At 52.7% G+C, this 18,551-nt stretch overlaps 1 protein-coding gene across 2 annotated transcripts in view; it reads right to left on the reverse strand.

The window, feature by feature from the left end:
• The window catches only part of FBXL20 (F-box and leucine rich repeat protein 20), an 867,163-nt gene that overhangs the window by 580,534 nt on the left and 268,078 nt on the right, over positions 1–18,551 (reverse strand). The window lies entirely within an intron of this gene.

The following is an 18,551-nucleotide window of genomic DNA, read 5'->3' on the forward strand; positions in this document are numbered from 1 at the left end:
GGGCGTCTATTCACGGTACTCTCTTGCACCAGCTTCTGACAAACAGGTTTCCCCACTGACCCGGTCTCATGAAAACCAGGAGAAATCCCCCCCTCTCCATTGATGAATTCACCTCCGGACTTACCTGGGGCACAACAATCTCACTCCTGCCAAAGTTCATCTACAACATCTGACCTTCCTCCTCGTAGACTCTTGGCTATGTTTCATCAGCTGGCGAAGGGTATAAAGGGCACTCAAAAGACTTCCTCACAGAAATAAAGTGTTATATGCCCTAGTTTCTCTACATGAAGGGAATAAGCTTGAGACTAAAACCAACTATCATGCTGGAGTTTCTTCTGTATAAATGTAACAACCCCATGGTCTACAGTCATCTTAAAGACTTGGCTGGTAGACAGCAGGGAATAGTGCCCTCAGAACCCACCAGTAAGGGAAGTTAATACTTAGCCTTGTGTTATAATGAAGGACATCGAGGTGGAAGGGTCATCCATGATTGTAAATAATAAACTAATCTCTGGAGGAGTTGTATGGGGACAGTGTGTAGTGGACCGCCTTTGGCTACGACAGACAGTGAATGTGGCTGCCGAGAGTGTACAGGGTGGATTTTCGCAAATAGGCGATGTGGGCAATGCTAAATTTTTGGAGTTTCAAACCCCAAGGGAGCAGCCTAGTGTGGATGTGAGAACGAAAGGGGATGTCACCTCCGACGCTTAGTGTAAATGTGGCGGCTGGCCATGTTTGAGGTGGAGCTGTGACAGAGGTCGAGCATATGGTTATTGGAGAGGGGACTAGTGGGCTGGCACGTAAAAAACGTGCCACTACTCGGGTGCTCAAGACAAGCCACAACGAAATTCATTAGTTTATTTCTAAAGTGCCCATTGGTGAATGGCCTTGAATGATATCACAAAGAAAAATGACTTGGATGTGAATATAATTCCCCCTGTGGTGGGTAAAAGGGGAGCAGGTTGGGTGTTGGGGGCCTGGAAACAGTAGGTTTAGTAGCTGCCAATAATGACAAAGTAATTTGGTCTGAAAGGAACAAGTTACTTACCTGTAACTGTTGTTCTCCAGCATGGGTCTGGCATGGATTCACATGCTCATGAATATTCCCCGTCGTCAGGCTGGGAATCCTCGGTAAAGAAAAAACCAGTATCAGTTTCGTTTCTGATCTGTCTTTCGTAGTAATAACCAATCACTGGTCTCTGCGTCATACTGACCACAGCCAATGACTGCCCTCTACCTAAGCACCGCCTCTGGCAGCCATCTTCAGATTTGGAAGCACGTGAAGTGGCAGTATGACCAAGTGAAGAGCCGCAGAGGGGTAGGCGGGAGGGTTCGCATGTGAATCCATGCCAGACCCATGCTGGAGAACAACAGTTACAGGTAAGTAACTTGTTCCTTCTCCAGCATGGAGTCTGGCATGGATTCACATGCTCATGAATAAAGAATACATAGCAGTACACACATGCACAACCACGGGAGGTGGCAAAGGCTCAACATTAAGCATTACATCAAACTCAACATTAAGCATCTTACCTCCTCACCAGGCTCACCTCAGGCGAACAGGTTGCGCAGCACTGCTTGGCCGACCCTGGACTCCTCCCTGGAATCCCGATCGACGCAGTAGAATTTCGTGAAGGTGTGCGTCGACCTCCACGTAGCAGCCCTGCATATGTCCAGCAGGGGCACACCAGAAAGGAACGCTGTGGTAGCTGCGATCGCTCTTGTGGAATGGGCTCTCGGACGGCCAGGCAGCGGTCGGTTTGCCAACCGATGACAGTACATGATACAGCCGGAGAGCCATCTGGAAATGGAAGCCTTCGAGAGAGCCTTCCCCTGATTGACAGGTCCAAAGTTCACAAAGAGTTGTGACGTCTTCCGAAAACACTTCGTGCGGTCCACGTAGAACTTCAGCGCTCTAGCCACATCCAGCGAGTGCAAAGTCCTCTCAGCCGGCGACGAAGGCGACGGGAAGAACACAGGCAACACCAAGGGTTCGTTGAGATGGAAGTCCGACGGTACCTTGGGCATGAAGGAGGGGTGCGTCCTGAGCACTACCCTCGTGTCGTGAAAAGTCAAGTACGGGGCCTTGCAGGAAAGGGCCTGGATCTCTCCCACCCGTCGTGCGGAGGTGATGGCCACAAGAAACGCTGTTTTCCACGACAGAAACTTCAACGGGGCCGAGTGCAGAGGCTCGAACGGAGGTCCCATGAGCTTGGTCAGCACCACGTTGAGCTCCCACGCCGGGGCCGGAGCCTTCACCGGCGGGAACGATCTGAACAGTCCCTTCATGAACTCTTTCACCAGACGATGAGACCACAAGGACGTCCCGCCCGTGGTTCTGGTGTATCGGGAGATCACAGCAAGATGAATCTTGATGGACGCGTGTGCCAGTCCAGCTTTGGCCAGCGTCAGCAGGTACGGCAGTACCTGGGGAGCCGTAATCCGTAGAGGGTTAATCTTCTGTGCGTGGCACCAGACAGAGAACCTCTTCCATTTGTGTCCGTAGCATTTAAGAGTCGAGGACGCCCTGGCCTTTGCAAGAACCTCTCTGCAGTCGGCCGGTATGTCGTATCCTCCAAACTCTAGCGCTGCAGGAGCCAGGCCTGCAAGTTCAGCGATTTCGGGTCGTGGTGGAGGATGGCGCCTCCTTCCCTGGAGAGTAGATCCGCGTCCACCGGCAGCTTGATTGGCGGGGACGCTGACAAGTCCAGAAGGTCCGGGAACCATATCTGCCTCGGCCACGCAGGTGCGACGAGGATCATCCTGCACCGTGACCTCTTGAGCTGGTTGACGAGCCGGATTAGCAGTGGCAAAGGAGGGAACGCGTAGAGGAACAGGCCCTCCCAGGGGAACGAGAAAGCATCGCCCATGCTCCTCGCCTGGGGAAACCTGCTGGCGAACCTCCGGCACTTGGAGTTCGTCGCCGTCGCGAACAGGTCGATCTGGGGTGTGCCCCACCGTCGGAAGAGGCGATCCACTAGATCCTGCCGTAGTTCCCACTCGTGGCACGAGCGCAGCTCCCTGCTGAGTGAGTCGGCGATGGTGTTTTTTATCCCTGCCAGATGAAACGGCACCAGAAACATCCTTTGGGCGACGGCCCAATGCCACAGGTCCTGCGCCTCCTTGGACAGTGCTGGGGACCTGGTTCCGCCCCGTTTCCTGATGTAAAACATGGTGGTGGTGTTGTCGGTGAAGATCCTCACCACCTTGCCCTTGAGGGACGGAAGGGAGGACTTGAGGGCCCAGAACACTGCACGGAGCTCCAGGACGTTGATATGGAGGGACTTCTCCGTCGGGAGCCAAAGGCCTCTCGCGTGCAGATTTTCGGTGTGCGCTCCCCACCCTTCCAGGGAGGCATCCGTGGTCACTGTCTCCTGGTGGTCTGGGGTCTGGAAGTCCATGCCCGCCGTCAGATGCGCGCGGGTGCCCCACCACCGGACCGCTCGGCGGAAACTCTCGTCGAGTGTGATCCTCTCCTCGAAGCCGCCCGTTGTTTGGATCCAGCGCGCGTCCAGGAACTCCTGCAACGGGCGCATCCGGAGCCTGCACATGGGAATGAGGTAGATGCAAGAAGACATCATTCCGAGGAGGGACTTGATGGACCTCACCTTGGTCGCGTCGGACACCAACATCCGCTGTACCTTGCCCAGGATGGACCTGGTCCTTTCCTCCGACGGGGAGGCCAGAAGGGACACCGTCGAGCTTCGCTCCCAGAAACAGTGCGTTTTGCGCGGGTACCAGGTGGGACTTGGCGTAGTTCACGGAGAATCCCAGGTCCGTGAGAAGTTGGACGGTCCTTGCCGTGTGCTCCACGGCGAGCTCCCTCGTCTTGGCTCGGATGAGCCAGTCGTCCAGGTAGGGGTAGACGTGGATCCCCTCGCGGCGCAGCTGCGCCGCCACCGGTGCAAGGCACTTGGTGAATACCCTGGGTGCCGACCGTAGTCCGAAGGGGAGGGCTTTGAACTGGTAGTGACGCCCTTGGACCACAAACCTGAGGAATTTTCGGTGCCCCTTTAGGATGGGAATATGGAAGTAGGCATCCTCCAAATCCAACGACGACAGGAAGTCTCCTTCCTCCAGCTGACCCAGGACGTGCTGGAGGGTGACCATCCGGAACTTCTGCGCCTTGATGAACTTGTTCAGACGTCGCAGGTCTAGGATGGGGCGCCATCCTCCCGTCTTCTTCTTCAAGAGGAAGTATCTCGAGTAAACTCCGGAGCCCCGAAGCCTCTTTGGGACGAGTTCGATGGCGCCCTTCCTGAGCATCGCCTTTACCTCCAGGAGAAGCTGAGGGACGTGAAGCTCTTTCCTGGCCACAGGGGGGGGACGCGCGGGCACCTTCTTTGAAACTCGAGCGCGTGGCCCCGGGCTAAGGCGTCCAGCACCCAACGGTCGGTGGAGATGGACTCCCACACGCTGACGAAGCTCGCCAGCCGGCCTCCCACTGGGGTGCTTCGGTGGGGGCCCGACCCCACGGCCGGTTCAATCCTGTTTCGACGAGGCTTTGCCGCCTTGACCTCCTTGGCGACGACGGCGGGGTCCGCCAGACTTGCCTCGTCCTCTGTAGGCCTCCTGAGACGACGAGCGGGCCGCTTGACGGTAGGTGGAGAAACCGCCGCCGGAACCTTTGGAGGCGCCCTTGCCTCCGCTGCTCCGAAAGGGCGTCCGTCGTTGCTGCAGAACCCCAAGGGCCCGGGCCGTCTCAGTGTCCGCTTTAATGGCCTGAAGGGAATCGTCCACTGTTTTCCCAAACAGGTTGTTCCCATCGAACGGCATGTCCAGGACTCTGGTCTGTACGTCTTGATGGAAGTCCGTAGCCTTGAGCCATCCACGCCGCCTAAGGCACACGCCGTTGCCCAACTGGCGAAACCCAGTGTCGGCGATGTCCGTCACAATAGTGATGGCGTGGTCCGACGCCACCTTACCTTCCTGTAGGATCTCCAGGGCATCCGCCCTCTTGTCATCCGGTAGGAAGTCCAGCAGGGGAGCCAGTTTGTACCATAGCTCCCTGTCGTAGCGGGCCACGATAGCCAAGGCGTTGGCCGCTTTAATCGTCGTCGCTGCAGACGAGATGACCCTGCGTCCCATAGCGTCCAATTTCTTTCCCTCGCCGTCCGGTGGAGAAGTCGTGTGGAGGCCGCACCCCCCCCCCCCGCTTTCTTCCTGGCCGCCGCGGAGACGACGGAGTCCGGGGTAGGCTGCGCCCGGAGGCACAGGGGGGGCCGCGTCCGGGACCCGGTACTTCTTCTCGTACCGGTCTCTTCTAGCTGGCGTCGTGGAAGGGTTCTTGAGGAGGGCGAGGCCCTCATCCCAAATGTCGTCCAGTAGAGGCACCGCGAGGACCGTCTTCCTCTTGGCCTCGCGCCGTTGATAAAGGAATCCTTCCTTTTTCTTCTCCTCAGGGCAGAGTTGGAAAAGCTCGGATGCCCTGGCGATCATGGAGTGGAACGATCCAATCTCGTCGGGCGGAGAAGCCCTGGTGGGAGGTGACGACGGTAGATCCTCGTCGTATACCTCGTCGTCCGTACCCGTCGCTGCCATGTCAGTCCCCGTATCATCCCCTCGGGTGGACGGGGAGGAGGGCTGGACGGGGCGCGACGGCTGAAAAGGAGGTGGAGGGTGAATCCTTCTTTTCTTGGGCGGGGGAACACCAAAAGGTCCCGGTTCAGGATCCCCCGAGGGGAGAGGTTCCTCCGTCGGCAACGGTAGTCTCGTCCTCATCTCTGAGCATAAGGACTGTATAGCCAACAAAATGGCCGCCGAGTTGTCTTGCGGCGCTGGCAGAGGGGAATCCGACGGGCGATCAGGGGCCCCGTCGGCACCCTCGACGATGTCGTCACCTGCGTCGGGATCCATCCCGACGGGCCGGTCTTCATCCACGCCAAGGCCGTGGCTTAAGACCTCGATCAGCTCTTCCTCCGAGGTTGAAGCCGAATCTACGACGCCGCCCTGCCCCCCCTTTTTCTTCCCCGCCGGGGATTTCACGGGGGTCCTATCGATGGGCACAAAAGAGGACTCCCTCCGAGGTGGCAGGGAGACTCTGAGCCCCGAGATCGCCACCACTGGTGTAGCCTCCACAGGCTGAGCCAGGGCCGCCGCGACAGTATCGATAGAGGGCTTGGCCGGATGGATTAAGGCCTTCACCACCTTAGGTGCGCTCACCGTCTTATCCTTGAGGCGGGGGGACACTGCCTCGCTCCCCCTCCAATGGGGCCTTCGAGCTCGACCGGGGCCTCTCCAGGAGCTTCGCCGGGTGCTCGCCCTTCCTCTTACCCGACCCAGAGCGTTGGCTCGTGGCTGAAGGTGCCGGGGAGGGTGCGCCCTGCCTGGTGCCCGTAGAGCCCGACCGTTCGGCGCTCCCGGTGCCAGCGGACTCGCGGTGCTTGGCCTTGTGTTGGACCCCCGTCGCCGGGGCGTCCTCAAAGGTCTTAGAAGACCGCTTGGATTTCTTCCTCTTCTCGCCTGACGGGCTCTTCCCTTCCAGCCAGTTGGCGAGGCGTTGATGGCGGTCCTTCATGGTCCGCTCCGACATATTGCCGCAAAACGCACAGTCCTTCTCCACGTGCGTCTTGTCCTCATGTAAGCAGTAGAGACAAAAGGAGTGTTCGTCCTCCTTAAAGACGTTCTGCAGCTGGCATCCAGGGCAGACCCTGAACAGCTTTCCGGGCGTCGAGCTTCCCTTCTCCTGGGCCATGTCCGGGCCTGAGAAGCTTCTGGAGTCCTCCAAAAACGTAGCTCGATGAAATCTTCACCCTTGGGGGCGCAGACGAATCCGACACGGGTCCCTGTTGATCGGATGGAGAGTCGGTGGAGCTTGAGGCTCTTTTGACCGAAAAAAATGAAGTTTTTGAGAAAAAACGTGAAAAAATAGCACTAACGCTCGAGAGCAATAGCACGAGGATCCCAACACATGAACGTGCGGTAAAAATCTGAAGATGACTGCCAGAGGCGGTGCTTAGGTAGAGGGCAGTCATTGGCTGTGGTCAGTATGACGCAGAGACCAGTGATTGGTTATTACTACGAAAGACAGATCAGATCAGAAACAAAACTGATACTGGTTTTTTCTTTACCGAGGATTCCCAGCCTGACGACGGGGAATATTCATGAGCATGTGAATCCATGCCAGACCCCATGCTGGAGAAGTGCGAATATTGTTGATTTGACTCCTCAGTGTGGTATTCCGGTGGTGGATTTAACGCAACCAGGCATATCCAATAGTGTGGGGGAATTTGCAGTGCAGCCATCTGACCCTGGAGCCCTAATCCATAGATCTACCATCAGTCATGGTTTGTCTATTGTAACTTGTAGAAATCTGTTCCTTCCATTATCTCTCGACGTGGAATCGGACGTAGAAAGAATCATGCCAAATAACCCATTTTCTTCTAACAATGGATTTAATCAGAATAGTGTTAAATTGCCCAATTCCAGCTTGAGAGATGGAGTGCTATTGCATCCATCGCGCACAACTATGTTTAGCATCCTGAAGGGATCCTTGGGTAGGGAACTGCCCTTTGCGCTCCTTAAGGAAAGAATGCCATTGGCTCCCGAGGGGGCCAGAATGGGTAACTTGGATGGTGCATCTACCAAGACGGGATTGAGTCATCCTGAGCAGACTTGGCGTTTTACACTAGAAAGCGTTTTGCCAGTGAATAAACATGCTGCGCTGAACTGCACCAATGTACTGAGGTTGTTTAATGTGGTACCATCCCTTAAGGTGCTTTCTTTACGTGATGTTGAGCGCATCCTCTGACCATTATAGAATGGATAGAGTCAATATCTATTTCCGATCTAGGGTTTTGATGTGGTACCTTTTGTGGACAAGGAGTGTAACTGGCCTAATCATGACGACGTGCAGGGGACAGGGATGTTTCCCCAAGATATTGCTGTTTCTTGCGATCAGAAAATGCGGTCTTCTAGACTGATCCAATTCTTTCCAAGTAAAAATACTGAGATGGATATGTCTAGAGACTGCTCTTGGGTGGCTGGAGCATTAAGAGCCAAAAGGGGCAGATGGCTCTCAGTCATCCTAACGGCAAACCTTACTTATGATCTTTGCTTTCTCTTGTGGAATAAGAGGGGGGGTCACACTCCTCTTTAGCAATCCGAGAGTGAGCTCTCTGCTTAAATCAAAAACAGTTATCAACCTACAGGAAACATGATTTATGGAATCTCCTCTGATTAATGGTTTTATTCTCTCCCGTCAATCCGCTATAAAGTGTTGAACGAGTCACAATGCGGGCAGACTTAACAACGATCAAATCTTCACAAACAATATTGATAATTGGGCAGGTGTCCGTCTGTTTTGGCATATTAGCCATGCATTTGCGAAAGATACTGAATCCTACACCCGACATCTACGTTTTGCATGTTTGCTGGCATTCAAGTTTGGGGAACAATAGCATTGTTGTAAAGAGAAGAACAAGTTACTTATCTTACCTGGTAACGTTCTTTCAATGGGATGTTCCTCCGACAACTTTCCACATCTATGACATTAATGGCCACAGCTGTGCTGCTTTGGAAAATAATTTCGGCATAGGCATCCTGCGCCGATGACGTCGTCCCGAGGGCCTCCGTCGAGGGTCGACGTCACCGGATGTTACATCTAGGACACCCGTAGCCTCAGTTGTTATTTCCCCAGAACGTGTGTCACCAATCTCCTGCCAGTATGACTGCAGAAAGCCTTGAGGAAACTTAAGCTGCAATCGCATAAGAAATTCTGTAGAGGGGCAGGCTGGGAGGGTTCGATGTGGAATACGTCGGAGGAACATCCCATCAAAAGAACGTTACAAGGTAAGTTAAGTAACTTGTTCTTCGAGGGGATTGTGTCCTCTGACATATTCCACATCTATGACAGACTCCCAAAGCAGTACCAACGTATGGAGGTGGGAAAAGAATTTACAATTTAGAATTTTAGAATGCCCAATCAAATTGCTGAATATAGGACTGCCTTACCAAAGGCCAAATCTTGCCCATGGATAGAGTCCAGGGAATAGTGTCTCACAAAGGTATGGACCGAAGCCCATGTGGCTGCTTCGCAAATACTGCGAATTGGAACACCCCTCTGTAGAGCCGTGGAGGCAGCCACACCCCTAGTAGATTGAGCCTGTAAGCCTACTGAAGGGTCCTTACCCGCCAAACGGTAACACTCAGATCTTCAAAATGATCCACCTGGACAAGGTCTGCTTGGAAACAGCCTGACCTAAACACCTTCCATAATAACCCACAAAGATGATCGTCCACTCTGACCCGGGACATCCGTGAGAGATAGAAACTCAAAGCTCTCCTAGGATCCAAAATATGAAGCCTCTCCTCTTCCTTACCAGGATGCGGAGGATGATAAAACACCAGAAGAATCACCTTCTGGCTTAAATGAAATTCCGACACAACCTTCGGAAGAAAAGAAGGACGAGCCCCAAGGACAACCCTGTCCTTCTGGAACACCGTGAAAGGTGGCTTGGCGGAAAGTGCCTGCAACTCACTCACTCTGTGTGCGGAAGTAACCGCAACTAAAAATACAGTTTTAAAGGACAATAGTCACAACGGACAAGAATGTAAGGGCTCAAACGGAGCTCCCATAAGGAACTTTAAAACCAAATTCAAATCCCATCCCGGCACCTGGAAAGGCGACGGTGGAAACATGAGTTAGCCCTTTTAGAAACTGAGATATCAAAAGGGATTTTAAAATAAAAACATTTCTCAGACGAGCGCTTAAATAAGGACAGCGCCGCCAGGTTACCCTTAATTGTACCTACTTGCAGGCCCTTGTGGGCTAAAGAAAGCAAAAAAAGACAAAACCAAAAGGAATGGAACATGGGAAAGGATCCACATTCTGTACTCTGCACCAGTCACAGAACTTACTCCAACGGCACAGAGCTTTCGTTGCGGGCCTTCTGGTCGAAAGCAACACCTCCATCACGTCCTTTGGGAGGTCCCAATCCTTGTACCTCAACCTTTCAGATACCAAGCATGAAGGCTGAGGGACTTGACCTCTGGATGGAGAACACCGACCCCCCCTCCCATGAGAGCGGAAGACGTGGAGGGCAGATGGACATGTTGAGAAGGTCCGGTAGCACGCTCTCCTGGCCCATGCCGGAGCAATGAGGATCCTTCGGGAACCGAACCTCCGCAACACCTGCGGAATGACGGGGACTGGAGGAAACGCGTACAGCAGTGGGAAGGACCACTCCACTATGAACGCGTCCCCTAAGGCTCCTCTTGGAGGAAGTTCCCGCAAGCAGAATCTTTCGCATTTCCGGTTGACACTGGTGGCGAAGAGATCCACTTGCGGGGTTCCCCAAAGGGCCGAAGATCTCCAACAGAACTTCCTGAGCCAGCTCCCACTCGGGAGAGACCGTGCTCTGCCTGCTCAGAACATCCACCGCCGCGTTTTCGTCTCCGGCCAGATGAACTGCTGAGATAGAAATGTCCTGCTGAGTGGCCCAGAACCAGAGCTGCACCGCCTCCCTGCACAAAGGGAGTGACCCTGCTCCCCCCCCCCAGCCCCTTTTTTGTTGAGGTAGTGCATGGCCACTGTATTGTCCATCATAATTAGGACATTCTTACCCCGCACAGACGCAGAAAAGCCTTCAGGGCTAGCCTGATAGCCTGCAGCTCCAACAGATTGATGTGGAGTCTGGACTCCGACAGAGCCCAACGGCCGCTGGCCGTCAACTCGTTGGCATGAGCTCCCCAACCCGTGAGGGATGTGTGTCACGATCGTTCTCTGCCCACGGTTACCAAAATGGAGCACCATTCATCAGATTGCCTTCGACGGCCCACCACAGAAGATCCTGTGTGACCAAAGGCGGAATCTGAACGGGATCCGACATCCTGCCGGATAACTGCAACCACTGCATCTTGAGAGCCCACTGCAGCGATCTCATCGGGAGCCTGGCCTCTGGTACCAGGAAAGTGCAGGATACCATGAGGCCGAGCAACCTCAAGAACTCTAACGCCGGGAGACTCTGGGCACGTTGAAATTTATCCACCATCTGCAGAATGTGATGAGCCCTCACCTGGGGGAGGTGAACACAACCCCAGGGATGTGTCGAGCACTGCTCCGATGTACTGGAGCCGCTGGGTAGGTGTCAAATGGGACTTCTTTAAGTTGAGGGAGAAGCCCAGCTTGTGAAGGGAGTGGCAGGTGACGGACAGATGATCCAGGGCTTGCTCGGGAGAACGCGCCCTGACCAATCAATCGTCCAGGTAGGGGTAGTCGTGAATCCGCCCTTTCCCGAGATACGCTGCCGCCACCACCATCAGCTTGGTAAAGACCCTCGGGCGGAGGTCAATTCGAACGGCAGGACCCGAAACTGAAAATGTGAGTCGCCAACCACGTACCTCAGGTACTTCCTGTGCTTTGGATGAATTGGCACATGAAAGTAAGCATCCTTGAGGTCTAGAGACACCAACCAATCTTGCAGTTGAAGGGCCTGGAGGACTTGAGAAAGAGTTACCATCTTGAACTTGTCCTTCCTGAGTAGCTTGTTCAGACCACGCAAGTCCATGATGGGTCTCAATCACCAGTCTTTTTTCGGGATAAAAAAAAAAGGGGAATACCATCCCTTGTTCCTCTCTGCTACAGGCACCAGTTCTATGGTGCTTTCTGCAGCAGGGATAGGATTTCCTGCGCAAGGAGCGGATCCGGACGCTTCAAAGAGCTTCTCTGGTGGATTGTCGTGAGGCCTCTGCCGAAAGGGGAGACAGGAGCCGTGGGTTATGATCTCCAGAACCAACACATCTGAAGTAATGGCATCCCATTCTCCAAGACGCTGCGCCAGTCTGCCCCCAATCAGCGAACCATGGGACATAGCCTCATGACTGAGCGGACGCGGCAGTGCCTGATGGCAAAGAGGCAACTGCCCGAGCGGCTTTGGCACCTCGAGTACCTTGATTTCTACCTCTGGTACTCCTACGGTGGCCTCTGACTGGCAGCTGCTCTTGATCTACCAAAGAAAGTAGTACCGAAAGGAACCTCCCCTCCATTGCTGTCCTCTACGACAAAAAGGCGGAGGTTGACGTACTGCAGCATCCAAAGACTTTGCTGCAGCTTTGGAGGTCTGCCACCTCTCAAGGCTCTCGTCAGCCTTGCTGCCAAAAAGGAAGACACCATCAAAGGGCATGTTGGGAACGCGGGATTGCACATCCGGAGCAAACCGCGACTTCCGCAACCGCGCAAACCTTCGCATCACGGTGCTCGCAGCCATGGACCGGATGACAGTCTGCCATGTCCAGACCCGACTGAACGGATTCACACATAGCCTCCTTGCCGTCTTGCACAAGGGCCAGAAAACCATCCTGTTCCTCCCCTTTGGGAATACGCTCAGCTGCCAACGATACACAATTCCACAGAGTGTGAGTGAATCTTGCCAGGGCACAAACAGAGTTGGCTGCCTTTAAAGCCCTACCCCCAGAAGAAAATATCTTCTTCGCCCAACCATCAAAGCGCTTGTCGTCCCTATCCGGAGGGATAGTAGGGTACGCAGCCTGCTTTGCTGAGGCCGTAGCCGCCTGCACCACGATACTCTCCGGAGTAGGGTGCGTTGACAAGTAGCAGGGGTCACCACTGGCTGGGCGGTATTTTTTCAGAAGAGACTCATCACTGCCGGGAGACTCTCCGGAGCAGTCCAAGTCACCGCCACCCTTCTTTGCAACACCATATGAAATGGCAACACCGGGTCAGTGGGTGGACCTTGATCCAGGATGTCTATCAGATCATCCTGAATAAAATCAGCAGATGGAGCAGACCACCCCAAATACTCAGTCACCCTCGACATGAGGCGCCTATATGAGGAGTCAGCATGTGTACCAGGCTCAGGCCTGCCAAACTCAACCTCCGGAGAGGTATAAAGACCACTGGCATCATGTAAGGTTTGACGAAGTTCTTCCAGTTGGCTATGACCAAACAGGTCATCAGGAACCTCAGGAGGCACAACACCCTCCTCATCAGACCCTTCCTCCACCTCAGAAATATACTCCAAGGGTTGGAACAAATCCACCCTGGGAGGAGGAACAGAGTAGGGCTCAAAAACAGGCCTACTTACAAAAACATCACATACTTGCTGAGAGCCTCTCTCGGAGCTTCCACAGCCCTCCGGGGCACCTCTGGTAAATTCTCCACAAAAGGCTTCGAGGGCGCCGATGGAATCGGCGTCGACGACTTCGACAACGGCTTTGAGGCCGGAGCCCCGAGTGTGTCCTTCGACGGCCACGGCGTCAACGACTTCTTCGAAGCCGGAGCCTCGACAGAGTCCCTCGACGGACATATCGCTGACAGCGGCAATGCCTTCTTAGAAGGCCTCACAGGCTCAGACGGTCTCGACGGCATAGAGGACCTCGGACCTGGCACGGCTATGGAGATCACCCTTGTCCGATCGGGACCTCGACGGCTCCCGATGATCGCGCCGACCGCCCGAGCACGAAGGCGTGCGAGTGGTGGCTCTAGCTCGTTCCTTGCCGGCTTCTCTCGAAGATGCGGATGGAATGGTGCCTTGTGATTGGAAAATCGCCATCATCTGCTGGCGGAATGCATCCCATTCGGCTGCCGAGTGTTTCGTGGAACAAGTAACCCGTCGTCTGGCGTAGTCCGATGAGAACGGGGAAGGCGACCGGTGATGGCGCTGCCGTGAATGCCTCGAAGAGGCAGAGGATTGGCGGGACCCACTCCGAGAACGAGACCCCCCCCGCCTGGACTTGCGCTGATGCCGAGAGTAGCCCCTTGAATCGCCAGTCGAAAGACCAGTAGATTTTGATTTACAGGTTTTAGAAATCTTACCTACCGACAACTTCTTCCACTCCCCGCAAGGCCTTCGAAGTTAGGGATTGGCAGTCATCACAATCGTCGGTGGCATGGCTTTCACTGAGGCACCACAGGCAAACGTTGTGCAGGTCCGTAATGGACATTTTGGAACCGCAGTCCCAACACTTTCTGAAGTCCGACTTCGGGGTAGAAGAAGACATCATGAATTTTCAAGTTAGAAGAACCGAGGCACGCCGAGATTCCGAAACTAACACGTTCGCCGAAAAAACGGAACTGAGGCTACGGGCGTCGTGCGTCCTAGATATAACATCTGGTGACGTCGACCATCGACGGAGGCCCTCGAGGGACAGCGTATCGACATCATCGACGCAGGACGTCGAAAAAGTTTTCCGAAGCAGCACAGCTGTGGTAATTACTGTCAAAGATGTGGAATACGTCGGAGGACAGAATCCCTTCGAAACAAATTTCCAACATGACCAAATGAATCATGCCTTCAAAAGTGGTAACTTTATAACCTTCTACCCAACCAGTCAGGTTTTTCAAAGATTGTTACATATGTGACCCAAGTACTACATTCTCTTTCCTTGTATTCCCTGAATCTTTCAGTATTGGGCAGGAGTCTTCCCAAACTTCAAGATCAGGGTTTGCTTTAATTTTGCAAATCTCTTTCTCTCAGTGACATTTCACCAATGCCACTGCAGCCAGTGTGGGGCCGTCTACTGAGCAACCATGCAATCTTGTCAGCGTCTACTACTTCTTGCACTTCACAAGCATAATCAAAAACAGTCAGCCCATGACGTCATTTTTTCTTATCATACACTCTAATCTAGGATCTGAGGAGGAACCAGAGCCATTTCCAGATCCCCTTGAGGAGTTGTTGGCAGCTTGAAGTATGGGAAGTGCCAACTGGCGTTTCTCATCTTTTTGTTTTTCCAATTTTTCCAGTTTAGCCATGTTAAACTCAATTTCTTTTTCCCTCACCCTAAGCTTTTGTCTCTTGAGATCTAACACTGCCACAGTTTGAGGAAATAGAGGACACACGGGATTGTGAATCCTCATCTTCTAGGTCTATGATGGCAGCAACAGACATATCATGACTGTTACTGGGAGCAGCCCCACCACCTTCTACACTATCATAAGATGAGGTACAATTCGACTTTCCTGCCAATCAATCTTTTGGATTAACTCTGCTTTTGTGCCAGAGGCAGTAACGCCCCTTTCCGTACATAACCTTCATATTTCAGATCTAGAAGCACTCAATGTGTAATAGCAGTGACTGATTCCATTTTATAAGTTAAGTGGTTTACAACTACTGGCAAAAAAAGTCAGTTATTGTGTAAATGTAATCCAGTGTGACACCAGTGTGCAAAACCCAAGTACTTCAGTTCTTATCCCACTGCTGCCAGCAATATGTTAGAATGGATTTCTGAACTGTGCTCTGGTGAACAGATATTTAGGAGGCCACCCTTGTTAGTGAAACAGGGGACACTTTTGCGAAGTTAGCCAGGCCAATTCAGGGTAGATTGGAGCGCAGCCAATGGCAAGTCTCAGGAGTAGTGGGGGTGATTTGAGGTCTTGGATGAGCACACAGTAGTAGCATGACAAGAATTACCCTTAGACAGCAGTATATCAAAAATATACACCAGAACAAACAAGCGAATAATGGAAAACACAGTAATGCAACTACTTAAAAAACACACACTATGTAAAATATATGTACAATCAATTTTTGGGTCAATGCAGTAAAGTGTGGTTTACCACCAAAACCTGTCAGGAGGGAAAGCAGACAAACTTTAGTACATTGGCCTACTCCAGAGATGAGTTTCCCCAACTAAAAAAGTCCAGCCTTGAGAAGATTGGAGCTGTGGGCTCAGTGTCAAGTGTGTACATAAAAGCGCTTGGTGATGCGTAAAGTTTAAAAAGGACAATATTCAATGGGAAGGAAAAGTTAGCAAGAGATTCTGGAGTGTGTAAATTCGGTTCAAAGAGTCAGAGGATGGCTTTAGGAAGCACGAGCCACCCAAACCAAGACAAGAACCACAGGGGAACCTTAGTGCGTAAAAGCGGTTGGATGAACTAGGGGCCCACTGGTAAAAATGTAGGATTACTCGCCACCCTTCGCTCACTACAGGTCCAAACTTTGCAGGCTTGGATATGGTTGCCTGGAGTACGAAATCTCCTCCATGGTTAAGCTTCAAAATGCACAGGTGCTGCAAGTGCAGATGCGGGTCCAGTTTATAACTGGAGCTGGATCTCTTGTCACAAATGCAGGACAAAGAAAGCATCGATGCACCTATTCTCAGAACACTAAGAAAGGTGGCAATGTCGCCAGCAGCAACTGTCGCACAGTGACACACAGACATCCCAGTCTCGCAGTCTGATGCACGCTTCCATCTCAACGCCCAAAACAGCTGGGTCAATGAAATTTGGCAATGGAGATGATTTGCAGTGTGAACTAGGATTTCCCCAAAGCTGGAGGCAAATCTTGACATAGCAATGCTCCAACACGGGTGCCAAGGTAGAAGCTGGTCAGTCCACTGGAGGACCAAGGAACACTTCTGAGAAGGTTCATTTACAAGGCAATGAGGAGGCGTATAGTGTGATTGGTCCTACCACTCCAAGGGGTTGAAGCACCTTTGCAGGTCTTCGGAGATAGAGCGCAAAGCAGGGCTCTACAGGGCAACAGCGGGCTGAGGGTGCCAAACATTTTCTGCGCGGTCCCGGATAGTCCTTGGGTCTGCTTCGCTTCTCTGGATAGTTGGGTCTGTGTATAGATCAATTTGGATGTATGGGTGATCTGCGGGTCTACACTCAGGCCCCTTCCTCATATCCCAAAGTCCAGTGAATGCTCGCATCCAGCTGACCAATGAAGAGATCTGCCCAGCTCATGCATGCCAGCAGTGGTCCTATCAGGGACCACTGCGGCTCTCGTGCACACCAGACATCCTGGCACCATTAGTGTGGATTGGGACCAGAGAGTTCCAGCCCACTTCCTGGGTACCCACACACGACATGCAATAGCCCGCGAAAAGCACCGGCTTTTGTGGATGAATGCATTCCCAATTAATGACTCATGGTCACAAAGACCAGGAGGAAGGCCAACTGACAAAATGGCCAGAGGAGAAGACAAGAGACATTGTGGCACAGCCATGACGGACACTAGCCACAGTAAAGAGCCATACGCGATATGGCTTGGTAAACGTTAATACAAATACACGAAAAGGCTTCTGCTGCCACCAGTCTACTCCTAGGCACATTGTCCAGTTACCAAAAAATCCTTACGGCGTGTGTCTAGGGACCAAAAATGCAAGGACCCCAATGCGCGGTACATACATTTACTTTGCACACTAAAACAGTTGCCAAAAGTGGCAACAAAGTCATTAAGAGAAACTAAGTTTCTCAGTACTGTCTGAAGGACACGTCAATTTCCCCATAACTATGAGCGAAAGCACAGTGGAGCAGCGCGCCAAACCCTCAGACATATGGGCGCAAGTTACAAGGAGTACAGGTAGAATAGTGAAGTGCAAGACAAAAATGGGGCAGTAAAATTATAGTTCACGCTGGTGAAAACGAAATTGATTCAAGGTACATAATTGGAAACCCTCACCTCATGTTGCAGGGGGCTACATCAAACATGTAGTTACAAGTAGGCAAAGTGCAAGAGTGTCCAGGTTACACAATTTGGAAGGCCTCACCTCATGTTGCTGATGGGGTAGAGGGTGGCGCAACATCAAACAAGCAATTACAGGTAGGTGAGAGCATCATATTCAAGAGTGTGCAGAAGCTGACCAGAGATCGGGGGGGGGGGGGGTGGATTTGGGCAGGTAATGGGGATGTTGCCAAGGTAAGAACAGGATCCAGATGGAATAGAGCATGGCAGAAGCATAGACGAGTTAATGCATGGTAAAGTGCTAGTGATCGTTTGGTGGAAGAACCGTCTCTCGTTGGAGGCTGCAGCCAAGAGGTGGCGGTGCAGTTAGCTTGGTAGGTAAGGCTGGGTAAGGATCAAGCAAACTATCGGTGCCGGGGACACAATGGTAAAGGGGATCAGACTGGTAAGGAGGGTTAAGGGGGAGTGTGGTGGGGGAATTAGGGTTTATCGACACGTCTTACCTTACTGGTAGTGTTGCTCATTGGCAGGTCAGGGAAACACTTGCGTGGATACCAGTCGCGGGCTGCAGAAGCTGCAGACTCATTGGTAGTGGTGATAAAGTGGTGGCCATCTTCAAGGAGCAACTGCTCCGGATAAGAACATTGGCATCATCCTGTCGTGTGATGAGCTGCAGGAGGAGGCTGATGCCTCACTCCCGATGGTCCTGGAGTGGTTGAATCTCCTACCATCCACAGACCAAGCCCACAGGTCGGGATCCAGTTGTTGGAAACCCGTCCACACCTTGATCAGATCTCAGCGGCAAACCAATGGCTGTCTAAACATAACTTTCACTTGTTGCCGCCCAGGTTGCATACCAAAACCTGACACCTTCAGCCTGCTACAGTCATCCGTAGGATCGCCGGTGCCAACACACCAAATCTGACACTTAGCAACCCCGCCCACCCCCACCTCTGTTCCTGGGAACTCACCTCACCTCCAACATATCTAAAGTGACCATGCTCGCATACCACAGTCGCCTGGAATGAATCTCCCCAGCATCGCGTTCCTAAGGACATCAACGTGCCTCTACCTGCATCATTCAATGACGTCATCATTGCCGGGTTGACTGGACGATCAACACCTCCCGGCTATCCTGCAATGGTCCTCCGCCGCACCTGCTACGGCGCTGTCAGCAACAAG

The sequence above is a fragment of the Ambystoma mexicanum genome, chromosome 13 (assembly GCF_040938575.1).
Source record: "Ambystoma mexicanum isolate Mex_15411 chromosome 13, UKY_AmexF1_1, whole genome shotgun sequence".
Taxonomy (NCBI): domain Eukaryota; kingdom Metazoa; phylum Chordata; class Amphibia; order Caudata; family Ambystomatidae; genus Ambystoma; species Ambystoma mexicanum.